Source organism: Nyctereutes procyonoides, unplaced genomic scaffold (genome assembly GCF_905146905.1).
Source record: "Nyctereutes procyonoides isolate TBG_1078 unplaced genomic scaffold, NYPRO_anot_genome, whole genome shotgun sequence".
Classification (NCBI taxonomy): Eukaryota; Metazoa; Chordata; class Mammalia; order Carnivora; family Canidae; genus Nyctereutes; species Nyctereutes procyonoides.
In genome coordinates this window covers 41,316,422-41,326,914 of record NW_026575051.1, presented here as the reverse complement: position 1 = coordinate 41,326,914, position 10,493 = coordinate 41,316,422, and positions in this window count along the sequence as shown.

The window sequence follows — 10,493 nt, the reverse complement described above, 5'->3', positions numbered from 1 at the left end:
CCCAGAGGGACAGAAGTTCTAAGCACAATTCATCCGTTTCATCAAATATCCATGGGACACTGAAGGCATACAGCCACACTATCTTGGGATTCATGTATCTCACTGGGAGATGAGAGATTCTCCTATTTCCAGGGAGAACAAAGCACTGTCACCACTCCAGGGGCCCAGCGAAGAATAGCATCAAAAACATCCTCCTCTCCTATATGTAGTCCTTGTGAGGGGCTGAGGGGAGATTCAGGGCAGTGAGTGGCAGCTGTAGGTGGCCGCTGTGGCAGTAGCAGCTCCAAGGAGCCTTCCATGGTTGCTGGCAGCAGAAATGTCTGCAGGGAGCTGGAGCCAGAACCAGGGAAGCACGGACTCCATGTGGTTGTTCAAATGACTATTGCAAAGCAGCCCTCCAGCAATTCTCCAAAATAGAGAAACCTTTGTGAAGCTGTCTACCACACTTCTTGTTACCATTAATAGGGCTTTAAGTTTTCCTCTGGGTTAGGGTAGCCTAGGAAAGATGATTTGTACTTTATGATTTTTGGTTAGGTAGAAGGTACACAGACATTCAGTACATTGTTCTCTAACCTCTTTGAAATACTTCACATAAAAGATGAAGGGTGAAAGTAAACTTATGACTCAAAGGAAGGAAAGTAAACATAAGGAATTTGCACAAAGTGTTCTCAAAAAAAAATTGCTATTGGACTGACAATAGGGCAATATTAAATTTCTTTGAAAAAAAAAAATTCCCCGGGGCTGTTTTGTAGCCATATGGGTAAGTTTAACAAGGGTTCTAAAGTCTCATGACTTCAGTAAAGAACTTTATATGAATAAGCCCCAAAGAGCACGTCTTCTAAAAGACAGATGCTGTGGAAGTGCTTATTTGCGTGGACTAAAGGAAGCTTTGTGGGCATTTGCTATTTCAGGCTGAAAGTCTGAATTCATTTGTTTTATGGCTAAAACACTTGACATTAACACAACAATATCTGCAGCTAATTTGCATGTTGTAGGTAAGAAAAAAAATCAAGCACAATCCATAGGCCAGTCCCAAAGGTGAAGGGTTTTCCCCAAGTATATATTAAAAACACGTGGACTTTCTTTTGTTGAACTAAATATATTTCAAGGCATTTAGAATGATTGGATTAGAATGCTTTTGGTTGCAAGCAACCGAAATCCAACTTAGAACAAAGAAAAAGATAGTTTCTTGGAAAGATCCTGGGGTAATTCCTCACAGGATGAAAGAAAGAATAGAACCATAAGGCTGTACATGGAAGGAGTGGAGCCAGCCTTGGGGGTGACGGATTCCAGAGACTGAAATCTGGCTAGGATGGACTCCATATTGCACTGCAACTCTCCTCAGACATGGGTTCTGTTCTTTTTCAGATGAAGATGGCCTTCCTCCATAGAGAAGGTAACTATGGGTCCCTCTAGAATAACATCTGCCAAATCTATTTGTTCAACAAATCCTGAAGAAGGGCTCTGATTGGCCCAATTTTGATCCAGTTCATACCTCAACCAGCCATTGTGGCCAAAAAATGGTGTCCTACCTATGACCCAACCTCAAGTTTGCAGACTCTACCAACCACAAGAAGGGAGATTACAGCACAGACAGGGCCATTGGAAGGACAACTCTGATCCAGTGTGACTTTTCATTTGCGACTACAAGGACGGAAATTAAGAAAATAAAGAAAAGTTGCTGATAATCTCATCATCCCCAAATTAACAGTTTTGAATGAGAATTCTATTCTGGTTTGTCCATTTGCACATACAGCTTAATGTACAATATTGTCATAAAGCCACTTTAAAAAAATACATGAAGAAACAGTCCTAAAAATGTAGAAACAATGCTCATCTTTTGCGGACCTTTGAGGTCTAGTCCTACACAAAGGACTGTGTTCCTCGAACTCTTTAAGAAATGAAATACCACCTGGGCCTCTGATGGTATAGAATATCAACTGGTATAAAATATCAAATGCTATTAAAATATCACTTTAAATGTCTATACTACCCAGAGACCTCTTGACCTAAGTGCTTTTTAGGTAAAAGGTCGAATTCAAGTAGAGTCCTGAATTTCCCTTCATCTCTTTGTTCGGCAACATATTGAGACTATGTAGATCAGATGCTATTCTAGGCTCTACAGAACTGGTAGTAAACAGGCCCAAACTTCCTGCCTCTATAGAACCAGTAAAACATTGTGAATGGGGGCCGTTGGATGGGGGTGGAAATCTCAGTATAAATAGGTGTTTCAAATGATCAAGAAAACGTTTCAAAAATAATTATCTAGTCGCCTCTGCCTGGCTCTCCAGCAGGGATGTTGTATCTGGGCTGCAGCCTGAGGTTCTACCCAGCTCCCTTATGCATGGAGATGCCCAAGAAAGCTAGTGCAAAGCACAAGGGTAAGAGCCAGAGCATGGAGCCAGAGAGACCACTTCCTCCCTTAGGTCCTGGGGTGGTTGATCCTAAAGGTGTGTTACCATGGCCATCCATGCCATACAACAAAACACTGTAACAGATATGGGAGCTGTGATCATGGCCACTGCAGGCCACATCCTCCCCAGCCTTGGAAGGAGAGGCTAATGTTTGAGTCCTGTCCGTACCTTTCCAAGGTCTGGGAGCTCTGGAAGAGTGAAGTGGGTTTGAATAGGGATGGTTAATCTCATGAAAAAGTGGTGAAGCAATTAGCATCCACAACTACAAAAAAGATCTTGGAGAAATTAAAGCAGCACATCAACAACAACAACAAAAGAGTTATGAGAAATACATCCTTGAGAAGCTCTTTAATTGCTCGTAATGAAGATGCTGTTAAATAGGAAAATATATTTCAGTGCACAGAAGACCATGGGAAAAATAAATAAATTTAAGAACTGGACTTGAAAAAGAAGTAGGGATTTTAAAAGTACTGTTATGTTCATATGTTGGCAAATTGGATTTAAGAAAATATTTTGTCTCGCTTTCTGATAAACAGAACATGAAGACTCCTAACTCTGGGAAACGAACTAGGGGTGGTGGAAGGGGAGGGTGGGGGTGGGGGTGAATGGGTGACGGACACTGAGGGGGGCACTTGACAGGATGAGCACTGGGTGTTATTCTGTATGTTGGCAAATTGAACACCAATAAACAATAAATTTATTTAAAAAATAAAATAGCAAAAATTCTAAAAAAATAAAAAATAAAAATAAAAATATTGAATTAGAAAAAAAATATTTTTTAAAAACGAAAGTACTGTACATTCAATATAGGTTCTAACATCCCCAACCCCAAACATCTTGGAACCTATTAGTCCAATTTCATCACATTACAAAATATCAGAGCTGGAAGAGATCTTCAAGATGACCTGTCAGCCCCTTTCATCCTGTGCGGGGGCTTCTGCTATCCAGAAGTTGAGAGACTTGCTCAGGATCACACTGTGCAGGATGGCAGCTAGAACCCAGGTCCTTTGACTCCTGGTTCGATGAAGCTTATGATGATTATAAACTAAGATATTTCCACAGCACTTCTATGGTTCTGAGGATAAGTGACAGAAGAAATCCTGTCACATGGCTTTGTAGTCTTTATATTTTAAAAGACTTATCTAAATACAAAAATGCTTTTTTGTGTATTTTTAAAACTCTATGGAGCATTTTGTGAAAAAGTAAATAAAAATAATCAGGACCTATAATTTAACGTTAATTATCTTGAGGAAGTCACTGAATTTTCGTCCTCCTTGGATGGTAAGCGCAATCTTCAAATCTGTTTTTCTTATGAATCTCCAAAGATCCTCAAAAGAAGAGGGCCTGCATGCTACACTCAATATCTGTAAAAGCCTACCAGAAATCATATCTACATTAAAGCTTCAAAAGCTAAAAAAAATAAAAATAATTATTATTCTAATTCTTTAGTCATTGTATCTTCTGAAAACTTACATTAAATATTTCTGGTAGCAACCAGGTCTTGACAAGAAACTGCAGGACTTTTAGCAAAACAAGACCTTAATAATTATTTTCTTAAAGTGATGGAATAAAACATCCAAAAAACAAAGATGTTTGCTTACCAGTACTGTGGGCAAATGATTAGTTTTGCTAAATAATTTCCTCCATCAACGGACTGTGACTGTATTACCCGACACAGGCACAGCCATTAACAGGACCTTTTTTGCCTGTACTGGAATTACATACAAACATAGGTAGTGTAATCCACCCTCATAGGATACATAGAGGAACTTTCACTTTCATGAAAAAATAACTTGGCTCCTACAGCTTTGTCTTATTTGGAACTTTCTGTTTTCATTTACTTATTATCTTATTATATTTTTTTCGTGATTCTTGTGCTTCTTCCTCCTTTATTCTTGTAATCTTGCATTTTCACTTTTCTCTTGAAAGGCTATAATGTCTGTGAATTTACCTCTGAGTAGAATCTTGGCCCAAGCACATCTGTGATCTTAAGTTCTAAATATTTTGTAATTGTTTTATATCTCCTCCTTGGTTCCACAGTTGGATACGTTTTTATTCTACATAGCTGGGAATATTTGTTGTTAATTTTGGATGTGGTCAAATAACATGGTGCCTTTTAATACTCTTTTCCTTGGGGGAATTTACTGTCATTTTTCTGCAGACCTCAGTATATGCTCGATTCTTTTAACTGCTGTCTATGTTTTAAAAGGTGATATAGCCTCTGTTTATGGGGGCAGAGTTTAAAATATATTTGTCGACTCAACCCTATTACTTATTCTAATCTACTTCATCTATAAAATTGACAGTGGGGTGACAAAGTTGTCTTCTATGACTCTTCTATCCATATCCCCATGTTGACACGCTTTGCTTACATTTTAATACTATGCACTTAGAACAAAGAATTTAACTGTTACATTTTCCCTGTAATGTATGCTTTTTGTTACTATTGACTGCATATTTTTTCCCTTGCCTTTGGCCAGACATGAATTTTGCCACATTTGTTGTTTTCATATTTATTTTTGCCTAATTTTATTTGTTCATTTGCAAATTTTAACCTCTCTAGGTCAACTGATTTCCAAGACCCTTCCTAGTAAAAAGCTTGTAACGGGATTTTCTCAACCCATTCTAAGTTCTTTCTTTTAAACTAGGGAACTTACCCTATTATATTTATTGTCATAATTGTTTTGTTTGGCCTTGATTTTTCCTATTTTTCTTTCCTTCATCTTCAAACGTTTTTTCCCATTTTCTTTGCAGGGGATGTTTCTTAGTTACCTTTGCATCTTAGGATCTAGCCTAGTGCCTGGTCTGTTTCAAGTGTCCACTAACTGTACAATGAATTAATAAGTATTTCATATCAATACAATAATATGAAAGATACATATGCCACTTTCCATCCTATTTATGATTAATTTTATTTTCAAAGCATTTAGAAACCAATGTTAAGCTTTCAAGATTAATGGCGGGATAATGAAGTTATACTTCTCTTTACTGAAAATGAAGAATTTGGCACTTTTGAATTCCTCTTGGCAAATCTACTAATCTTTGTCAATTTAAGTCATATTTATTATTATCACCATTTTCTTATTTTTACAGTATGAAACATTTGTTTCACATAAAAACTGTAGTTAAGACAATTATTTTAGATATATATCTTTTTATTTAACTTGTTTCCATTTGTACTTCCAGTCCTTTCCAGCTAGGATTTCCTCATTCTTGACTTATTTTATTTCTCATTTTCCTGGCAAATATCTTTAATTATGATGTTCAGGGAGATATCAGGTATCGGGGTTTTTAAATCTTTGCCCATGTATGAATATTTTCTATTTCTTTCCAAACTAGATGGCCTGGGGGTGTGTGTCAGAGTCTCTAAAACTCACGTCTCTCTGGAAATTCTGACAGGGTGGCTTTGGGGTCATGCTTCTCACCCTTCAGCCAAGTGTTTCTGCTAAAGTCAACATTGCACCTAGCTGGTTAACATTGATCAAGTATATCCTCAGGTATACTTGAAAAAGGTAAAAGTTTGAGAATCTTTTAGAAATTAGTGTCATCAACAAGGCAGAGGCCAAGTTTTGTTTCTGCATGGGTAACCCAACTTCCTTTCTGATGCATCTGACCAGGCTGGGTCAGGGCCATCTCTGTGGCTAGTGCTGAACAGCACTGGAGTTGGCAGCCCCTCCAGAGCCACATGCAGTGAGGAGGGAGTTCTCAACGAATGTTCTCAAACATCAGCACTGTTACTAGAAGGTGGGGGTAGGGATGCCAGGCTGCTGGAAACCACACATGTCCATCACTGGTGAGCATCTGATGGGAAAGCGATTTCACTAAACCAAATGTGGAACCTCTAGGGATGTCTACTCAGGATTCTTCCTTAGAGTTTCTGTTTTATGTGACTTAAACCTAAGGGATTGAATTGAGGTCATTTTCTCGATCTCCCATGCCGCCTTTCTTTTTTTAGTGTGTATACAGGTCTCTTCACATAACTTGGAGGATACCTATCAGTTGTATAGAACGTGGATGTTAGATCATGTTTGTTTTCCTAAAGGAATTGGAGATTTGAAGTGTAGAAGATTACCTTTGCTTTTTAAAATCTATATTGTCCCAGGGAACACCCTTCCTATGCTGAGCTCGGAGTCCTGGGGATTTGGAACTTCTCCAAATTCACTTAACACCACCTGGGTGTCTCCTCATTTCAATGCTCTTATTTTCACTATATGGAACGTTTGCTTTGTGTAAAGAGAATGTACTTAAGATAGCCATTTAGGTGTACAGGTACATCCTGTGCCACAGACTAAGTTTTATATTAACTGTAAGTCATTTCTTTCGGAAGGGGAAGGGGTGCTTACTGGTGGGGACTGCAGGGCTAACTAGAAGGGGGAGATGCCTTCCAACTCAGCTACTTCAAGCACAGAGTATCCCCATGGTTGTCCTCATGCCTGCTATTTCAAAACAGAGTAAGAGATACTAAAATTAAAATCACTAAGGGAAAATTCTTACAAGGCCAGACATACAGAAAAGATTATATTAAAAAGATACATTTGGCAATTAACTGAAACAAGGAACTTTAACTAAAATCATAAATAGTACCAACTAAAAAAGTAAGTTCAGCTAAAATGAACATCTTTGAGTAGGACCCAGAATAGGCCACAATGGGGTTGACTACTGTTATGTTTCCCACTCTGCTAGACTGACCACATGAGGCAAGAATTCCCTTCCCTGCAAGGATGCCTTGTGACTCTCATGGACAGCGAAGAAAAGCCAAAGGCCATCCATTTTAAACTCAGAATCTCCTGTAGCATAAGCCAATCGGACTCCCTAAATGTTACCCAAACTTGATGCTGACAAATACATCTTTTCCCATTCTAGGATATACAGGTGTTTCTAATTTTTATTTTTATTTTTTTTAATAAATTAATTTTTATTGGTGTTCAATTTACCAACATACAGAATAACACCCAGTGCTCATCCCGTCAAGTGTCCCCCTCCGTGCCCGTCACCCATTCACCCCCACCCCCCGCCCTCCTCCCCTTCCACCACCCCTAGTTCATTTCCCAGAGTTAGAAGTCTTTATGTTCTGTGTCCCTTTCTGATATCTCCCACACATTTCTTCTCCCTTCCCTTATATTCCCCTTCACTATTATTCATATTCCCCAAATGAGTGAGAACATACACTGTTTGTCCTTCTCCGATTGACTTACTTCACTCTAATTTTTAAACCAAGGACAGAACTTCATTTTTACCCTGACAAGTGCTCTGGTTCTTTACTTCAGCCCATTGCTACATAGAATCTGTGACAAGGCATTCACTTTACCTCCAAATTTCTGGAAATCTATAAATGATACTGGAGATTTCTGTATCCTCCAAATAGCTGATAAAAGTAAATAAAATGCAGCTTTTTAAATTGTAGTTTTAAAGTAAAATAAACATTTGTAATCATAAGAAAATAGCTATTTTGTCTTTATAGAGAAAGGAAAACACTCCATGGCCCTGTTTCTTTGTTTTTTTCAGGAAGGTGGATCTTTCTGCTGGAACTGGTAAGAACAAACTTTTCTGGAATCTATGGAAGGGGTGGTAGATCTACTAGCATCACCTGTGAGAGCCAGGCCCCCAGAGAGGAGGTGTTCTGGGAAGGGGATTCTGTAGGATATATACAGCTGTTTCAAAACAAGATGAGGGGCAGAAAAGGCAGATTAAGAAATGAGGGGTCCTGGCAATGTCCCCAATATAGAAGCTTCCTCTTGCCAGAGCCTTTTAATGCTGCTCATGCTCTGCTTCTTTTTATTTACAAATAAGTGGGAAAAGATACTTGCTTTGCAATATCATAGCAAAAACAGAACAAAATGAAACAAAAAAAATTGTAGCAAAAGCTTGGCCATTTTATAACAAAAGACAGGCTCATGCTGTCCATCTATGAAAATTAGGAAGAGAGGCAGCAGCAAGGATGATCCTGACCCACCATGCTTTGGAGAAAAAGTGAGTATGTCCATCAGTGCATTTTGTTGAGACAAGAGGGAAGAATGAGGAAAAATATCGCAGAAGTCTCACCAACATCCAACTATCTTAACCATAAAGAACTATACCAAACATATTGAAGCTGAAAATCAGCATTTCTAAACATTTTAATTTTATTCAGATTTAATCAACAAGTTAATCTATTACTTTGATGAAAATTCTTTTAGCTAATGAAAAAAAAAAAAGGACACACAACCTGAGGCCAATCTGATTTTGCTTTATTGAATACTATCCCACACCCAATATTTACAGATGTAATTAAATGGAATTTATAGGACTACCGAGTGAAACATTTTAAAAAGTTAATCTGAGACACTCTTAATGGAAATCATCAATTCATATGTGTTAATACAATAATTAATTTAAAATTTTCAGCCAATATCCAAGGTGGTTCAGTTCATAAAAACTCTATTTTCAAGAAGAGAGAAGTCTGAGGAAATAAAAAAAAATTTTTTTTCAGAAAAATATTTCCGTATCTAGTCACAATCTTCCAGTTTTTCTGTAAAAGAAATCAACAACAATTATAGACATTCTGGCCACCATGAATTAAATATAGATTTCTCAGATGCATGACTATTCTCCTTAATGCCATATTTAGCTTGACACATAGAAAAACTATTCTTCTATCATGTTTTCATGATAGGCTTAAGTATTTTTTAGGTTTAAAAAGAAATATAGACCCAAATTTAAACCAGCACCTAAATACTATAGCCATGCGTTATTACTACCTTGGCTATCCATTATGCACAGTCTATAGAAGGAGCCAAGATGGACAACAAAGATGGTATTTCTCTAACTAGTCATAAGTGTGATCTACTGTAGAAGCCAGTTGCTTTTATAGATATTAAGAGGACGCCAGATATACAGTATCTACCTCTGTATGTCTGAGAGAACGCTGAGGACATGTGGACTAATGGCCTGAACTTACATCTGCAACATTCTCAAAATAGAACTGCAAAAATGTGGGGATCATAGTGGCAGATGGGGATATTATTTTCTTTACCTATACAAATTTAAAGATAGGAGATGAGGTAGGTTTACTACTCCTCATACATAGAATTCAAGAATTATAGTATTTATCTTTAAAAGTATAGGTCTATGTTATTACACAGAACCTATTCTCCCCCTTTTCTTTGAAAGATGGTAGTTCTTGGGGCACGTGCGTGGCTCAGTGGTTGAGCATATGCCTTTGGCCCAGGTCGTGATCCCAGGGTCCTGGGATCAAGTCCAGCATCGGGCTCCCCATAGGGAGCCTGCTTCTCCCTCTGCCTATGTCTCTGCCTCTCTGTGGCTCTCATGAATAGATAAATAAAATCTTTTTTTTTTTTTAAAAAGACAGCAGTTGTTCAAAATGTATTACTGTTGCTATTTTTAGACAATCTAGATATTAAAATGTAAATATGACATGTTAATATTAAAATATTAAATGTAAAATTCAATCCTATCTATGCATTTCAAAAATGCCAAGATAAAATGAAACAGCATGTCAATGCTAGCAACTTCTATATTAAAATTCTGAAAACTAAACAGTCTTTAATGATATTCATTTTTGCTAGAATAACACTGAAGAGGCAGATAAGCATGGCATAGAAAATCATCATAAACAAATATCATTTATTATTCACAATTTAAAAACATTCAATTTCCAAAAAGGATTCTGAAAATGGTAGTGGTGCTGGATTTTTCTTTTAAGTAAAAACTTCCCTATACGCAATAAATAGGTTTCCTGCTTAACAAACCTTTTTTTTTAAATATAAAGGCAAATTTCATATAGTTTAATTCATTGGATTCTAAACTATTAGTGCTCAAAGGACCTTTATTTTTTTAAAGATTCTATTTATTCATGAGAGACAGAGAGAGAGAGAGAGACATAGGCAGAGGGAGAAGCAGGCTCTTTGCAGGGAGCCTGATGCAGGACCTGATCTCCAGACCCTGGTATCATGTCCTGAGCTGAAGGTAGTTGCTCAACCGCTGAGCCACCCATGTGTCCCAAAACCATTTTTAAATAACAGAAATTAACCCTATTCGTGAACAGTTTAAATAGCTGATAAAAATATAGAGAAATGAGGA